This window comes from Dendrobates tinctorius, unplaced genomic scaffold, assembly GCF_039654945.1.
Source record: "Dendrobates tinctorius isolate UK_male_01 unplaced genomic scaffold, ASM3965494v1 ptg000084l, whole genome shotgun sequence".
NCBI classification, from domain to species: Eukaryota; Metazoa; Chordata; class Amphibia; order Anura; family Dendrobatidae; genus Dendrobates; species Dendrobates tinctorius.
In genome coordinates this window covers 1252690-1271631 of record NW_027361752.1, presented here as the reverse complement: position 1 = coordinate 1271631, position 18942 = coordinate 1252690, and the positions used below count along the sequence as shown (strand labels likewise).

Below are 18942 nucleotides of genomic sequence, written 5' to 3'. Positions count from 1 at the left end.
TTACTGCTACCTAAGCTACTTAAGGTATTTGAAGAGGCTGAAAGGCAGAGGGTCCTCCCGCCATCTATGAGGGAAGCTTTGATAGTTTTAATATTAAAGCCCGGAAAGGATCCAGAGGTTCCGGATTCATATCGCCCGATTTCCCTATTATCAACAGATGTTAAATTATTGGCCAAGGTACTCGCCAATAGGATGTCCCGAGTTATCTCATCTGTTATACAGAAGGATCAGACGGGATTTATCCCAGGCAGAGCCACATCTATGAACCTTAGGAAACTATACTTGGGGATTCAACATAGTTCTGGGGAGTTGGGGGGAAGAGCAATTTTGTCCTTAGACGCCGCTAAGGCGTTCGATAGTTTGGAGTGGGGTTTTTTGTGGGCGGTACTTCGGAAAATGGGCTTTGGACACAGATTTATAAATTGGGTGAGGCTGTTGTATGGCTCGCCGGTGGCGAAGGTTGGGGCTAATGGCAGGGTCTCTGAGTCTTTTCCTCTTGGGAGAGGTACTAGACAGGGGTGTCCGCTCTCGCCCTTGCTATTTGCTACTGCGGTGGAGCCATTGGCAGTTGCAATTGGGAAGTCCAGAGAAATAATGGGATTCAGATGTGGAACTGTGGAGTTGAGGATATCATTGTACGCGGATGATTTACTTCTATATTTAGATAAGGTACATTCCTCGATTTTGCCGGCAATGGAGGTCATTCGAGAATTTGGGCTGAGGTCTGGTCTTCGGATTAATTGGTCCAAATCAGCTTTAATGCCGATAGACCCTCTCCCGGCGGATTTCTCAGATTTGCAGATACCGGTCCCTGTAGTTCGGAGGTTTAAGTATCTGGGTATAATTGTTAGTCCTGCCCCGAAGGATTTTCGGGCTCTGAATCTGGAGCCCCTGTTGCAGCGATTTAGAGCAAAAGTACATACTTGGTGTCGCCTGCCGTTGTCGAATATTGGTAGATCTAACTTAATCAAAATGGTAATGATGCCACAATTATTATATTTGATACATAATTCTCCGGTGTGGATCTGTAGGGACTTTTTTGCAAAAATAAATACATTATTCCGGGAATTAATTTGGAAGAAAAAACAGGCTAGGATTCGCTTGGAGATACTGCAGCGAGGGAAGGAGGAGGGAGGATTGGCGGTGCCAAACCCATTCATATACTTTATAGCCTCCCAGATGCAACATCTTAAGGGTTGGGGTAGAGACGGGGCGTGTGACAATGGTGGTGATATTGTGAGGGAAGGATCGGTATGGAAATATCCAGGGTGCCGGTTGGAGGTGGGAAGACGGCAGATAAATGGGGCACGATACCCCACGTTGGCTATGATTTTCAAGGTGTGGGATAGGGGTAAGTCTCTTTTGAAGATAAATGGGCCTACGGAATTGTGGCCATTGTGGCGAAATCCGGATTTGCAAGAGATCAAAAAGCTGGTGGGGTTCGGAAGATGGGAAGATAAAGGGATTTATCTGGTGTCACAAATTTTGCAAAATAATACTCTTAAGAGTTTTGAACAATTGAGAACAGAATTTCACCTCCCGCACGTCTTCTTTTATCAGTACTTACAGCTAAGACATGCATTGGAAAAACAGAGAAGGACAAATCCGGTGATAGTGACACATAATCAAACACTACATATGCTACTTACATCTGAGTCTTCTAGGGGACTTATCTCTGAATTATATAAAAGATTATTACCTGCCCATCTGGAGACATATCCACTGACTGCTGCTAAGAATAAGTGGGAACGGGACGTTGGCCCCCTGACGGAGGACCAGTGGTCCGATATTCTAGAACAGGTCCCTAAAATGGCGGTTTCTGAGTGCCAGCGGCTTTCGCAAATATATCTCATTCACAGGGTATATAAAACACCCAGCTTATTATTTAAAATGGGACTTAGGCCCAATACACAATGTGTTAGGTGTGGGCAGGATGATGCCCACTTGATGCATGTTATGTGGGAGTGCGGGCACATTGGGGATTTCTGGAGGCAGACCCTGGGACTCATAGCCCAAGTATACCATATCACAATACGACCGTCACCTCGTCTATGTTTGTTGAATTTGTGGGAGGAGGGGGTTGACCCGGACTCTGCAGTGGCCCTGGGAATAGCACGCATCCTGTATCAGGCAAGAAAGATACTTGCATATCATTGGTTGGATCCTATGCCACCAACATTGTCAGAGCTTAAAAATAAACTAAATAATGTCATCAGATTGGAAAGGGGGGCTTATTTAAAAAGAAATGCATTAAGAAAGTTTTACAAAATTTGGCAGCCATGGATGGAGTCACCGGGTCTCCCCTCGGGCGCACTGGTACGGGATGCGATGTTGGACCAGTTGCTGTTGTGCTTGCGATGAGGGGATGCTTGGGGGGTGAAAATAAAGTCTAGTGCCCTTTGTGGCGAAGTAGATTTTGAGTGGCGCGGTGGGAGGGAGCTGGGGTGGATTGGACCTGATATCCGTGGGGGGCGGGGGGGCGCGAAATATGATGCGGAGTGGCGCGGCTGGCGGGGATGGTTTTCCCGCTGAAATGAGGCACTGATGTATAATTTTGATTTTTGTTTATTTGTGGAGCCATGTTGTTTATAGGCTCAATTTTATGCAAATATCTGTGTTTTGAGATTTCTTCTTTTTATTTATTCTTACACAGGAAGAGTTTTACCCTTTAAATAATATTTGCTCTCAATGTAAATTTTACTTGCTATATAAGATGTCATATTCTTTCTGTATTGATTCCTGAATGTTTAATAAAAAAGATCTGATTCAAAAAAAAAAAACATCTTTGTGACTTAAGATTTGTGATTTTACTCAAAGGCTGTTTATATTTGTAGCCAACTTAACAGAAATGGAGCAATCAACTGAGCTTCTCCTATGCACCATTTTATGGGGCACTTACTATTATTTTATTTGAGGGGAAAAAAATAGATCACAATGGCTGCCCCTATGTTTCTTTTGCTTGACTTTATTATGTAGCTACCATAGGAAAAAAAACAATAAAACCTGCAGTTTCTAATTGATGAGTAAATTATTTGATATACGGTACATACTGGAAGAAAAGCTTTTTTTGTTGTTGTCATTAAAGCGGAGGATTAATGCACAACTTCAGAGAAGTCTCCGTCATCATGCACAATGAATTTCCCATGCATTTTACTACCCAATTAGGGGATAATAAACTCTGCTTGTAAATATGGTGAATTTTCTTTTAATGAATATCTCCCATTGATTCTCAAGAGTAAACCAGAAAATCAGTAAAACTTCCAGGCGGTTCTCTGTGTTCCATCCACATGTTCCATTCTCTTGTGTCCTGTCCACGTGTTCCATTCTCTGTGTTCCGTCCACGTGTTCCATTCTCTGTGTTCCGTCCACGTGTTTCATTTTCTGTGTTCCGTCCACGTGTTCCATTCTCTTTGTTCCGTCCACGTGTTCCAATCTCTTTGTTCTGTCCACGTGTTCCATTCTCTTTGTTCCGTCCACGTGTTCCATTCTCTTTGTTCCGTCCACGTGTTCCATTCTCTGTGTTCCGTCCACGTGTTCCATTCTCTTTGTTCCGTCCACGTGTTCCATTCTCTTTGTTCCGTCCACGTGTTCCATTCTTTTTGTTTCGTCCACGTGTTCCATTCTCTATGTTCTGTCCACATGTTCCATTCTCTGTGTTCAGTCCACATGTTCCATTCTCTTTGTTCCGTCCACGTGTTCCATTTTCTTTGTCCCGTTCACGTGTTCCATTATTTTTGTTCCGTCCACATGTTCCATTCTCTGTTTTCCGTCCACATGTTCCATTCTCTTTGTTCCGTCCACGTGTTCCATTCTCTGTGTTCCATCCACGTGTTCCATTCTCTGGTACTCCGTCTACGTTTTCCATTCTCTTTGTTCCGTTCACGTGGTCCATTCTCGGTGTTATGTCCACGTGTTCCATTCTCTGTGTTCCGTCCACGTGTTCCATTCTCTGTGTTCCATCCACATGTTCCATTCTTTTTGTTTCGTCCACTCGTTTCATTCTCTCTGTTCTAGCCACGTGTTCCATTCTCTGTGTTCTGTCCACGTGTTCCATTCTCTGTGTTCCGTCCACTTGTTCCATTCCCTGTGTTCCATCCACGGCAATTCTCATCTCTTCTATTTCATTATGTGAAGCGTTTCAACTCGCTAATGTAATTTCTCCATGAAGGAAGCAAATTATAATATTTGTAGCATTTTTTAAATATTTTGGTATTACTGTAGAAGCTGACCACATAGTTCCCCCTTCCAGACATATTGAGCTACAATGAAGGCCCAGTCTTTTTCCTTTACTCAGCTGAAATATTCAGCCTTGGGACACAGAGCTTAACATATAGAAAAAGGATTTTAAGTTGGCAAAGTTTATGTTGAGAATTCTTTTCTCTTAAGTAATTATTAGAAAATATTTTCTCTAAATCAGTGTTTTTTTGTTTTTTTTAAATGATGACACAAATGTATTGTTTTTAAAGGGAATCTGTCAGTAGGATAACCTCTTATAAGCCATCTGTATGGACATGTAGGTCATAGGTAGCTGAAAAAAATACCTATTATTATTAAGCTTTTGCATATACAGTTGTGGCCAAAAGTATTGACACCCCTGCAATTCTGTCAGATAATACTCAGTTTCTTCCTGAAAATGATTGCAAACACAAATTCTTTGGTATTATTATCTTCATTTAATTTGTCTTAAATTAAAAAAACACAAAAGAGAATGAAGCAAAAAGCAAAACATTGATCATTTCACACAAAACTCCAAAAAAGGGCCAGACAAAAGTATTGGCACCCTCAGCCTAATACTTGGTTGCACAACCTTTAGCCAAAATAACTGCGACCAACCGCTTCCAGTAACCATCAATGAGTTTATTACAATGCTCTGCTGGAATTTTAGACCATTCTTCCTTGGCAAACTGCTCCAGGTCCCTGATATTTGAAGGGTGCCTTCTCCAAACTGCCATTTTTAGATATCTCCACAGGTATCTCCAACTTTGAATTTTTATGCCCTTAAATCACAGAGATACGGCACACAAAAAACTTGATAACTAACATTTCCCACATGTTTACTTTACATCAGCACAATTTTGGAACCAAAATTTTTTTTTGTTAGGAAGTTATAAGGGTTAAAATTTGACCAGCGATTTCTCATTTTTACAACACCATTTTATTTTTAGGACCACATCACATTTGAAGCCACTTTGAAGGGTCTATATGATAGAAAATACCCAAAAGTGACACCATTCTAAAAACTGCACCCCTTAAGGTGTTCAAAACCACATTCAAGAAATTTATTAACCCTTTAGGTGCGTCACAGGAATTTTTTTGAATATTTAAAAAAAAAAATGAACATCTAACTTTTTTTCACAAAAAAAATACTTCAGGTTCAATTTTTTTTATTTTACCAAGGGTAACAGGAGAAATTGGACTGCAAAAGTTATTGTGCAATTTGTCCTGAGTACGCTGATACCTGATATGTGGGGGGGAACGACTGTTTCGGCGCATGGCAGAGCTCAGAATGGAAGGAGCGCCGTTTGACTTTTTCAATGCAAAATTGGCTGGAATTCAGATCGGACACCATGTCACGTTTGGAGAGTCCCTGATTTACCTAAACAGTGGAAACCCCCTACAAGTGACCCCATTTTGGAAACTAGACCCCCCAAGGAACTTATCTAGATATGTGGTGAGAACTTTGAACCCACAAGGGCTTTACAGAAGTTTATAACGTACAGCGGTACAATTAAAAAATCATATTTTTTCCACAAAAATGATCTTTTCACCCTCAATTCTTATTTTTCCAAGGGTAACAGGACCCTAAAAGTTATTGTGCAATTTGTCCTGAGTATGCTGATACCCCACATGTGGGGGTAAACCACTATTTGGGCGCATGGCAGAGCTCGGAAGGGAAGCAGCGCCATTTGACGTTTTTGGCTGGAATTGAGATCGGACACCATGTCGCGATTGGAAAACCCCTGATGTACCAAAACAGTGGAAACCCCCCACAAATGACACCATTTTGGAAACTAGACCCCCTAAGGAACTTATCTAGATGTGTGGTGAGCAGTTTGAACCCCCCAGTGCTTCACAGAAGTTTATAACGTCCGGGCGTGAAAATAAAAAATTTGTATTTTTTCCACAAACATGATCAATTAGTCCCCAATTTTTTCATTTTCCCAAGGGTAACAGGAGAAATTGGACCCCAAAAGTTGTTGTCCAATTTGTCATGAGTACGCTGACACCCCATATGTGGGAGAAAACTACTGTGTGGACACACGTCGGGGCTTGGAAGGGAAGCAGTGACGTTTTGGAATGCAGACTTTGATGGAATGGTCTACGGGTGTCATGTGCGTTTGGAGAGCCCCTGATGTACCTAAACTATTAAAACTCCCCACAAGTGACCCATTTTGGACACTAGACCCCCCATGGAACTTATCTAGATGTGTGGTGAGCACTTTGAACCCCCAAATGCTTCACAGAAGTTTATAACGCTCGGACGTGAAAATAAAAAAATCATTTTTTTCCACAAAAATGATATTTTTGCCCCCAATTTTTTATTTTCCTAAGGGTAACAGGAGAAATTGGACCCCAAAAATTGTTTTTCAGTATGACCTGAGTAGGCTGATACCCTACATGTGGGGGGTAAAACACTGTTTGGGCGCATGGCAGAGCTTGGAAGGGAAGGAGCACCATTTGACTTTTTCAACTCAGAATTGGCTGGAATTGAGATCAGATGCCATGTTGCATTTGGAGAGCCCCTGATGTGCCCAAACAGTGGAAACCCCCAATTCTAACTCCAACCCTAACCCCAACACACCCCTAACCCTAATCTCAGCCCTAACCCTAGCCCTAACCCTACCCTAGCCCTAACCCTAATGGAAAAATGGAAATTAATACATTTTTTTTATTTTATTATTTTTCCCTAAGGGGGTGATAACGGGGGGTTTGATTTACGATTTATGGCGGTTTTTATATTTGGCAGCTGTCGCACGCTAAAAGACGCTTTTTTTTGTAAAAATATTTTTTGCATCACCACATATTGAGAGCTATAATTTTTCCATATTTTGACCCACTGAGTCATGTGAGGTCTTATTTTTTGCGGGACGACTTGACGTTTTTATTAGTACCATTTTCGGGCACGTGACATTTTTTGATCGCTTTTTATTCCGATTTTTGGGACGCAGAATGAACAAAAGCCAGCGTTTCATGAATTTCTTTAGGGGGGGTGCGTTTACACCGTTCCGCGTGCGGTAAAATTGATAAAGCACCTTTATTCTTCGGGTCAGTACGGTTACAGTGATACCTCATTTAGGTCGTTTTTTTATGTTTTGTCGGTTTTATGCAATGAAAACTATTTTATATAAAAAATAATTATTTTTGCATCGCTTTATTCTGCGAGCTATAACTTTTTTATTTTTTCGCTGATGATGCTGTGTGGCAGCTCGTTTTTTCCGGGACAAGATGACGTTTTCAGCAGTACCATGGATATTTATATGCGTCTTTTTGATCGCGCGTTATTACACTTTTTGTTTGGCGGTATGATAATAAATCATTATTTTTTGCTTAGTTTTTAATTTTTATTTTTTAAGGGGTTCGCTAAAGGGGTTAACTAATGGGATAGTTTTATAGTGCAGGTCGTTACGGACGCAGCGATACCTAATATGTGTACTTTTATTGTTTTGTTTTTTTTTATTTCCAATAAAAGGATTTATTTGGGGAATATTTTTTTTTTTTTTCTAATTTATTTGGCGATTTTTTTTTTAATTTATGTTAACACTTTTTTATTTTTTTTAAACTTTATTAAATAGTCCCAGGTGGGACATCACTGTCCTGTGACAGATCGCTGATCTGTCACATCACAGATCACTGTGACAGATCAGCGATCTGTCACAGGCATTGAAGCAGACTTCCTCATGCCTGCGCTTTGCAGGCACTGAGGAAGCCAGCTTCCTGCAGGCCCCCGAAGGCCCCCGTCGCCATCTTGGATTCGGGGGCCTGCAGGAAAGGAGCCCCCCGCAGCAGTGCTGCACATTGCGCTGCCGTGGGGGGCTCAGGGAAGCACGGAGGGAGCCCCCTCCCTGCCGATGCTTCCCTTTAACCCCCGGTACACCGCGATCGTGTTTGATCGCGGTGTGCAAGGGGTTAACGTGTCGGGGGCGGTCCGTGACCGCCCCTGACACATTGTGCCGGATGTCAGCTGTGATAATCAGCTGACACCCGGCCGCGATCAGCGGCGCTCACCACGTAGACGTACTATCCCGTCCATGGGCATAGGGGCCCAGGTCCCATGGACGGGATAGTACATCGGATGTCAGAAAGGGGTTAAAGCAGATGTAACGGGATGAGACTTTCTATTTTCTGTAGCTCACGTGTCGGCTTTCGGCTTTACTGTATAAATTAGAATAATTGAGTCTGTCTTGACCGGGACATTGAAATATAATGGCAGAGAGAAAATTAAGAAAAAAACCTTTCATTCTGGAGGGCTCAGCACCTTCATGTATTACACCGCCCAGTGATTTTAGTGGCACTTTTTAATTACTAATTTTTCTGTAATGAACCTGCCAAGAATTACTGGTGAATTGTGGGCTGCAATTTCCAGGGGCAAGTATTTTGCACCTCTTTACCCAATAATTTTTAGCACTCCCTTCCACCAATCTGTTGGGCTCTGTTGTCCTTATATTTTGCATTTTGACCTCCTATATTCCTTTTTTTTTCTGAACTTGATAGCTGGTTTGATCAACTGTCATGTGCCCCTAACAGCTGAAATTGCGATCCACCTGCGGCTGCTAACATGTTAAATGCCACTGTCAATCTCTGACAGCGGCATTTAACACATGCGTGCCGGAAGCGTGTCACAAACCACACCCACGGACGCCCCTGGAGATGATGATTTCTGCTACACATAGCATGGCTATACGTAGCACAAGCGATCAGATGATTGCAGCTTCAAGTCTTCTATGGAGACTACTGTATTGAAGCAAGTCAAAAGTGGAAAAGAAATGTTTTAAAAAATATAAAAAAAGTTTAAAGTTTATATTTCCCTAGTCAAAATAAAACAATACAAAAAAGCGATCATATATTTCATATTGCTGCATTAAGAAACTCCCAATTTATCCAAATACAAAGGCAATCTGATTGGTAAACTACGTAACGAGAAAAAAATCCAAACCGCAAAATTACGTTTTCTTGTTCATAGCAACGGGTGATTAAAAAATCGTATCTACCCTAAAATGCTATCACTAAAAACGTCAGCTTGGCGCGCAAAATATAAGCCCTGACCCAGCCCCAGATCCCAAAAAATGGAGACGATACGGATCTCAGAAAATGGTGCAATTTTTTTTTTTTTTATTAAACTTTTGGATTTTTTTCACCACTTAAATAAAAAACAATCTATACATGTTTGGTATCTGTCATCTCATAATGACCTGGCGAATCATAATGGCAGGTCAGATTTAGCATTTGGTGAACATGGTAAAAAAAATAAAAAAAACTGTTGTGGAATTGCACTTCTATACTTCTCCAGCAGTGATGGTGGATCTGCTGGACCTCAGGGCGCTGGATGTGGAGGTTTACCATCTTTTAGATGTCTGTAGGGGAGCGGCAACAACATGTAAACACGCGGGCAGCCCTAGATAATCCACGCCGGCATGATGATAAGATCCGGCGGAAGGTGAAACCTCTTCTCTTTTTCTCCTTTTTTACATTTTCTGGGTTTTCTTGCTCTGCATTTGGATTTATTGCAGATTTTCTTTTCTCGATGTATGATGCTTGGGTACACTCTGGATGGGACTTTGAATTCTCATTGTTCATCGTGATGGTAGCGATGGTGCAGAGTTTAGAAAGCCTTTCAGAGGATGACGTAAAATTTTGGAAGTCAAGGTCCTTGTCCTCACTTGTGTCCTCTTCTTTCTCTGAGACCATAAGCATGTCTCTATGAGCGTGATTGATAAAGAGGCTGGTGTCCACATCTGACACAAGATGAGGAATATACATCGGCTTCTGATTTAGAAGATTGTCAAAATCTATTTTTTTCATGAATGGATGATCCTTAATCTCAAATGCTCCACCTGTCCCAAGTCTGTGCTCAGGATTTTTTTTGAGCAGGTCAGTGATGAGGTTCTTAGCCTCACGGGGTGGACAGCGTTTGTAATTCCAAGGTATTTTTCCCATGACAATCATTCTTTTAAGCTCAGGTATGAAATCCGTATCAAATGGTAAAGATCCAACCAGAAATTCATGGAGGATGATCCCCATTGACCACCAGTCAACAGGTCTTCCGTAGTCTTTCATTAGGATGACCTCTGGGGCCATGTAATTCAGGGTACCACAATTCTCAAGGTCCTTGAACTCTCTGGAGATGTCCTTCAGTGATTGCTTATAGTTGTTGGTTTTTGGTATCATGACACCAATTTTTGAAAGTCCAAAATCGGCGACTTTAATGTGCCCAGCAGTTGTAATCAGTAGGTTGTACGGTTTCAGGTCTCGGTGCACCACACCATAGCTGTGCAGGTATTCCACAGCAAGAACTGTTTCTGCAAAGTACAGACGGGCCAAGGGGATAGATAAACGGCCCTTGGTGCTTAGAAGGGACCCACAGTCTCCACCTCCAACATACTCCATGACCATACACAGGTGAGATCTAGTAGGGAAGGAGCAGAGCATGGAGACCACAAAGGGACAATCAGCGAAGGTCATGATGTCCCTCTCCAGAAAGGCCGCTTCCACGTGTTTTTCAGTTTCCAGGTTCTTCTTCGCCATTTTCTTCATAGCGAAGATCTGCTGTGAGTATTTGTGCTGCACTAAGTAGACAGCCCCAAAACATCCGCCGCTGATCAGTTTGGATGTCTCGAAGTCGCTCATATGCGGCTTTTTCGCCGGGATCAATGATTCCATCAAGTTAGTGGCAGGCTCGTGGATCTCTGGCATCTCACAGATCACACTCTCAGGATCCGGCAGCTCAGGGGTTTCTGTTGTCAGATCGCTGCTTGGCCCCAGATGACTCGTATTAGGGTTCGGGGATTCCGGGGGAACATTTTCCCCGTCTTTGTCGTCGCCTTCTGGTGTCTCAGTGGCAGGCTCGTTGATCTCCGTGATCTCACAGATCACACTCTCAGGATCCGGCAGCTCAGGGGTTTCTGTGGTCAGATCGCTGCTCGGCCCCGCCTGACTCGTGTTAGGGTCCGGGGATTCCAGGGGGACATTTTCCCCATCTTTGTACTCGCCTTGTGGTGTCTCCAGGCATTTCGGGGAGCGGGCCGGACCTCCTAGCACATACAGGACTTTTTCGGCCAGTTCTTTAACAAAAGCCAAATCTCCATCTTGAGATTTTTCTTCAGCCTGCTGTAGTAATGTCCTGATGTTCCGGGTTAAATCTGTCAGATACTCTGAGGTAAGACGGTCTTGGTGGTATTTGGTCAGGCAGTCCTGCACTAGCTCCACCACCAGCCGGTGAGTGAAGCCGAGGATGCCATCGGGTGGTAGAAGCTTAATGTCAGAGCAATGGGTGTAAATAATCTCCAATAATCCTTCTACCTGAAGCTTGTCTAGAAGAAATTCAGCCATAGCGAAAAATTGCAAATGCACTCAGTCACTAGGGAGCCAAAATGGCAGCCGGAACCCTGTGTACATAGCATAAGTAACTGCGAGCGGTGATGTCATAATGGTCGACCATCTGTGATATCATAATGGCTGACCATCTGTGATGTCATAATGGCCGACCATCAGTGATGTCATAATGGCCGACCATATGTTTTCAAACATTTTTTTTTTTTTAAACCGTCTTTATTGAGTGTATTACAAAATATACATATAATGTCCAATAACATAACAGAAGAACATTTATGCAATATTATTAACATTAGACGGCATTTTTTCAACTATAACCCCCCGCCCCTCCCCCTCCACTCCCCCGGGCAAACTCCATAACTTCGTAACACAATTTCATTCCAGTCTAACAGGGATATTACCAGCAAGCTGCTCTCTCATATACCAGTTGGTGAGCTGGAAACAACTATGTATCGCCTGGCTTGTGGAAGATGTCTGAGTATTGATAAAAGAGGACCATGTGAAAAAAAAGCGGTCAGTGTCTTTTTCTTTATTAAGTAAGGTCTCTATCCAATCCATTTTGAAGAGATATGTTACTTTTGTAGTAATTAAGCTTAAAGAAGGTGTTGCATCCTGTGCCTACAAACGGAGAATGCTTTTACGTGTGGCTGCCGCCCATATGAACAAGATGCGGCGCTGCTGGACAGAAAGCCCCACCAACTGGTCCTGTGCGAGAATATTAAATATGGCCCACTCTGGGGAGAGAGAGATAGATATGCCAGTATCCCACACCTCGCTTATTATTGGGCAGTCCCACAGGCAATGGAAAATATCAGCTGGAGAGTGTAAGCATTTAGGGCAGGGATAGTCCCCTGAGGGGGACATTTTAGACTTGACCTCCGGGGAGATGTATGCTCTATGAAATATCATAAGAGACATGGTTATGTAACTGTCATATGGTAATATAGAGTTCATACGCAGAGTGGCTTTCAAAAGGTCATTTACCCGACAGTTCGTTAATTGAGCAACCCATTTTCCAGGGCCTGGTGAAGAGTCTCACCAATGTATAGAAGGCTTTAATGATTTATATAAAAGACTCATAGAATAAGTTCCCATTTGGACTTTAATGGATATTAAATTTAGAGGGTGTGTTCTAGCATCATCCGTTATGTCTCGCAATATTGAGCTTACGTAATGTCTAATTTGAGAGATAGTAAAATTGTCTTCTGTAAGGATTGGGTATTTGAAAGCCATGTCCTCTAAGGTAAGAAGGCATTGATTATTTGTTAACGTATCTCGGACCAGTCTACACCCATTGTTTCCAAGCACCTTGTAAATGGGAGGTGACTTGCCTTGTAGAAAAGAGGGGTTACCTTGAATGGGAAGAAACATCGAGATGTGGGGGTCAAGACCGCTAACTCGTCTAGCTTGACGCCATCCCAAGATTACCGACCATAATAGAGGATTATCTCTAACCTCCACTGGAATTTCAGCATTTCGTAGGTGAAGCAATGCTGGGAAGCTGAAGGGTCTACACATGGCCTCATCTATTGGGGTATTAGTGAAGCGATTAAAGGCGTATATCCAATCAAGGGAATGGCGAAAAGCAGCCTCTATACTGTAGAGGCGTAAATTTGGGAGATTAAGTCCACCCAAAGATTTGATTTGCTGTAGCTTAAAAACACTAATTCTAGAGCCCCCTTCTGAGCCCCAAATAAATTGGCAGAAGGCTCGTGTCAGTAGCCTATCATCAGCTTTAGAAAGTAGAACCTGGAGCGTCTGTAAAGGAAAGAGTATTTTAGGGAAAGAGATCATATAAATTAGATGGGCTCTCAACGGAAGAGAAACAGACCACAATTGAGCTGAAAAAAAAAGAAATCCATCAGAGTTATAGCAGAAATGTTAGGAGTGACCAAATCAACAGTTTGGCACATTATGTAAAAAAAAAAGCTTGGGAATTCAAACAGCCTGGACGTTCATCAAAGACAATAGTGGTGGATGATCACAGAATCTTTTCCATGGTGAAGAAAAACCTCTTCACAACATCCACCTAAGTGAAGATCATTTTCTAGTAAGTAGGTGTATCAGTCTACCACAAAGAGAGCACTTAATGAAAACAAATATAGAGGGTTGACCACAAGGTGCAAACCATTAACCCCTTCACGCCGCAGCTCTTTTTCGTTTTGCATTTTCATTTTTCGCTCCCCATTCTTCCAAAAGCCATAATTTTTTTATTTTTCCATCAATATGGCCATGTGATGGCTTGTTTTTTGGGGGGACGAGTTGTACTTTTGAACGACACCATTGGTTTTACCATGTCGTGTACTTGAAAAAGGGAAAAAAATTCCAAGTGCGGTGAAATTGCAAAATAAGTGCAATTCCACAACTTTTTTGGATTTTTTTTAACCATGTTCACCAAATGCTAAAATTGACCTGCCATTATGATTCTCCAGGTCATTATGAGTTCGTAGACACCAAACATGTCTAGGTTGTTTTTTACTTGAATTGTGAAAAAAGTTTGTTAAAAAATAATTGTGTCATTTTCCGAGACCCGTCGTGTCACCATTTTTCGTGATCTGTGACTGGATGGTGGCATATTTTTTGCATGCCGAGCTAGCGTTTTTAATGGTACCATTTTGGTGTGGATACGATCTTTTTTTCACCCGTTATTGCATTTTATTGCAATGTTGTGGCAACCCAAAAAACATAATTCTGGCGTTTTGACTTTTTTTCTCCACCAAGCGTTTACCAATCAGATTCATTTTTTTATAGCTTCATAGATGGGGCGATTCTGAACGCAGCGGTACCAAATATGTGTATTTTTAATTTTTTTTAATTGTTTTATTTTGAATGGGGCGAATGGGGGTGATTTGAACTTTCATATTTTTATTTTTTTTTCATATTTCTAAAAACTTTTTTTTTTTTACTTTCTGCCTGCTTCAATAGTTTTCATGGGAGACCAGAAGCTGCAGTTGTCTGATCGCCTCTGCTACATACAGGCGATGATCAGATCGCCTGTGTGTAGCAGAAATGCTCACTTGCTATGAGCGCCGATCACTGGGGGGGCGCTCATAGCAATCCAGCAATTACAACCAGAGGTGTCTCCTGCAGACCCCGGGTTGTCATGCCAGCCCATTGATGGGCGGGATTTGTGACGCGCTTCCGGCGCGATCACATTAAATGCTGCTGTCAGAGATTGACAGCAGCATTTAACAAGTTAACAGCTGCAGGTGGATCGTGATGCCACCCGCTGTTGTTAGGGGCACATGTCAGCTGTTCAAAACAGCTGACATGTGCCAGGAAAGATGTGGACTCAGTGCTGGAGCCCATACTAAAGGGAGGGATACAACATACGCAGTACTAGAATGGCGCATGTCGTGAAGTTAATCAGCCTTAAAAATAGAAAGGCCAGATTAAACTTTGCCCAAAAAAATCTAAAGAAGTCAGCCCAGTTCTTGAAAAGCATTCACAGGACAGAGGAAACTAAAATCAACCTGTACCAGAATGATGGGCAGAAGAAAGTATGGAGAAAGCTTGATAATAGCTCATGACCAAAAGCACAACACATCCTCTGTAAAACATGGTGGAGGCAGTGTGATGGCGTGGGCATGAATGGCTTCCGATGGCACTGGGTCACTAGTGTTTATTGATGATTTGACTGAAGACAGAAGCAGCTGTATGAATTCTGAAGTGTACTGGGCTATACTCTGCTTAGATTAAACCAAATGCAGCAAGGTTGATTGGATGGCACTTCACAGTACAGATGGACAATGACTCAAAACATACTTTGAAAGCAGCACAAGAGGTTTTTAAGGCAAAGAAGTGGAATGTTCTGCAATGGCTGAGTCAATCACCAGATCTCAACCCCATTGATCAGAATTTCACATGCTTAAGACATAACTTAAGTCAAAAAGGAGGAAACCCGGCGTTTGTTAACATCCATGGCTTCCAGACTTCAAGCAGTCATTGCCTGCAAAGGATTCTCTACACAGAGATAAAAATAACATTTTATTTATGGTAAAGTTAATTTATCTAATTATCATAGAATCATGGAATGCTAGAGTTGGAAGGGACCTCCAGGGTCATCATGTCCAAACCCCTGCTCAATGCAGGATTCACTAAACTATCTCAAGCAGATGTCTGTCCAGCCTTTGTTTGAAGACTTCCATTGATGGAGAACTCACCATCTCTCATGGTAGCCTGTTCCACTAATTAATCACCCTCACTGTCAAAGTTTTTTTTATAATATCTGATCTGTATCTTATCCCTTTCAGTTTAATTCTATTGCTTCCCATGTGCAAATGAGAATAAGGATGATCCTGCTACACTGTGACATCCCTTCTGATATTTGTAGACAGCTATTACGTCTTCTCTTATCTTTTTTGCAGGCTAAGCATTCCCAGATTCTGTAGTTGTTCCTCATAGGACATACTTTGCAGTCCGCTCACTATACTGGTAGCTCTTCTCTGCACTTGCTTCATTTTTTTGTCTTTTTTAAAATGTAGTGCCCAGAACTGGACACAGTATTCCAGATGAGGTCTGACCAAGGATGAGTAGAGGGGGATAATTATTTCACATGATCTAGACTGCTTTTCTTCTCTAGTAATAGCTATCCCTCCTAGCTTTGCATCGTCTGCAACTTTGATTAGTTTACTTTCAGTTCCTTTATCTAGATCATTTATAAAAATGTTGAACAACATTGGTGTCAAGACAGAGCCTTGTGGTACTCCAGTTGAAACACTCTTCTAATTGGACATGCAACCATTTATTACCACTCTTTGAGTGCAATCACTGAGCCAGTTATGAATCCAACTAATCTTGTCAATCCTATTATTGGTAATTTTTGCAAAAAGAATAGTATGAGAAACTTTATAAAGTGCTTTGTTAAAGTCAATATATAGTATATCTACCGCATTTCCCTGATCCACACAGTCAGTGATTCCATCATAGAAGGAAATAAGATTTGTCTGACATGACTTGTTTGCTACAAACCCATGCTGGCTTTGGTTAATTACTATATTCTTATCCAAGTACTTACATACATTCTATTTAATAATTTGTTCAAAGATCTATTTTTACTTTTACTTTAATTACTTTTGAATCCCTGAAATGAGGCGGCTTTGTAATAAATGGTTGCAATTCCTAAATATTTCACAGCATATTTTTGTTTAACCCTTTAATTAAACCTGCAAGTCTACATTTCAATTGAATCTCAGTTGTTTCCTTTCAATTACAAAATTGCAGCATTTAGAGGCCAAATCATGGAGATTAAGTCCCTGTACAAATATTTCTGCACCTAACTGAATTACATGTGTTAGAAATAGAGATGAAGACATTTTTGAAAATTTGATTTGGTTTATTCATTCAGTTTGGCTGGAAAATTAAATTCTGACCAAATTGATTCATCCTGAATCGAAAGTGTCCTGAAGAGACATTTATATAAAACTAGCTGAAGAGCCCGGCGCTGCCTGGGCCTAGTAACTACCATAACTACGGTTAGTAATAACAAATTATAATGATTATATATATATATACACTCACTGGCCACTTTATTAGGTACACCTGTCCAACTGTGTGTTAAGACTTAATTTCTAATCAGCCAATCACATGGCGGCAACTCAGTGCATTTAGGCATGTAGACATGGTCAAGACAATCTCCTGCAGTTCAAACCGAGCATCAGTATGGGGAAGAAAGGTGATTTGAGTGCCTTTGAACGTGGCATGATTGTTGGTGCCAGAAGGGCTGGTCTGAGTATTTCAGAAACTGCTGATCTACTGGGATTTTCACGCACAACCATCTCTAGGGTTTACAGAGAATGGTCCGAAAAAGAAAAAAAATCCAGTGAGCGGCAGTTCTGTGGCCGGAAATGCCTTGTTGATGCCAGAGGTCAGAGGAGAATGGGCATACTGGTTCGAGCTGATAGAAAGGCAACAGTGACTCAAATTGCCACCCGTTACAACCAAGGTAGGCAGAAGAGCATCTCTGAACGCACAGTGCGTCGAACTTTGAGGCAGATGGGCTACAGCAGCAGAAGACCACACTGGGTACCACTCCTCTCAGCTAAGAACAGGCATCTGATGGCTACTTTCAGCAGGATAATGCGCCATGTCATAAAGCTCGAATCATCTCAGAATGGTTTCTTGAACATGACAATGAGTTCACTGTACTCAAATGGCCTCCTCAGTCACCAGATCTCAATCCAATAGAGCATCTTTGGGATGTGGTGGAACGGGAGATTCGCATCAGGGATGTGCAGCCGACAAATCTGCGCCAACTGTGTGATGCCATCATGTCAATATGGTCCAAAATCTCTGAGGAATGCTTCCAGCACCTTGTTGAATCTCTGCCACGAAGAATTGAGGCAGTTCTGAAGGCAAAAGGGGGTCCAACCCGTTACTAGCATGGTGTACCTAATAAAGTGGCCAGTGAGTGTATATATATATATATAGTGTGTGTATATATATATGTATATATATATATATATAAAGCTGAGTGTAGAGCCCCGCCCACTTCGCATAGCCACATTCACTATAATATCCCACATCATCTCGTCAGCCAGAGCTACCGGACTACTACCCCTAATATCTCACATCATCCCATCAGAGCCAGTAAAAATAGAATAGTGAAATTGCACAGAAACATGGTTCACTAAGATCCCAGGTTTTCTACTGATCAGGCTGATATTCTCACTTTTCTGCCACCATAAATATCACAGTAATGCTTTTCACCAATGAACAGGCACAAACTTATACATTAGTACAGCTGAGAAACCTTCACACACATTTTCATGCACCGTCAACTTGTAATTTGTCCGTCTGAGTTGCTCATGGGTGTACAGCATCTGTATGCAGTATAGTATCATATTTAATGGGTTGTTATGGGAAAAGCATTACGTGTTATATGGGTATATTCAGGTGAACTATGGGGAAAGAAGCATTTTAAAAAAAACTCACAGCATCAGAGCACAGTAAAACATCAATAATGCATAAAAGTGTCTGTGAGAAAATATTAAATCCACATGACATTTAATATGTGCACTTTCCTACATTCATGTGTGTCACTTAATGATACCACACAGGAGGGGGGATTCATTTCTGTCATGTACTAACTGCTCCTTTCTGGGGGACAAACGATGGCTGGAGCTTATGTTCCTGGGGATGCTAGATTTCTCCCACCATGTCAGTGTCTGCTGAGGTGCTGTCAAGTGGGAAAACTTGCGCATAGCAACCAATCACAGCTCAGCTACTTTTAACCAGCTCTGGTGAAATGAGAGATGCTTAGTGATTGGTTGCAATTAAAACTGTTGGTCATAGCAACCAATCACAGCTGAGCTTCTTTTGAACAGCTCTGGTGAAATGAAAGATGCATCGTGATTGGTTGGTGATACACACACACACACACACACACACTGA

At 41.8% G+C, this 18942-nt stretch overlaps 1 protein-coding gene and 1 pseudogene across 1 annotated transcript in view; both read right to left on the bottom strand.

Annotated features, from left to right (window-relative positions):
- Positions 1–18942, bottom strand: part of LOC141097314 (cell cycle control protein 50C-like) — a 76248-nt gene that overhangs the window by 42219 nt on the left and 15087 nt on the right. The gene's annotated exons all lie outside the window — the stretch shown is intronic.
- Positions 9565–10911, bottom strand: LOC141097292 (microtubule-associated serine/threonine-protein kinase 3 pseudogene; annotated as a pseudogene).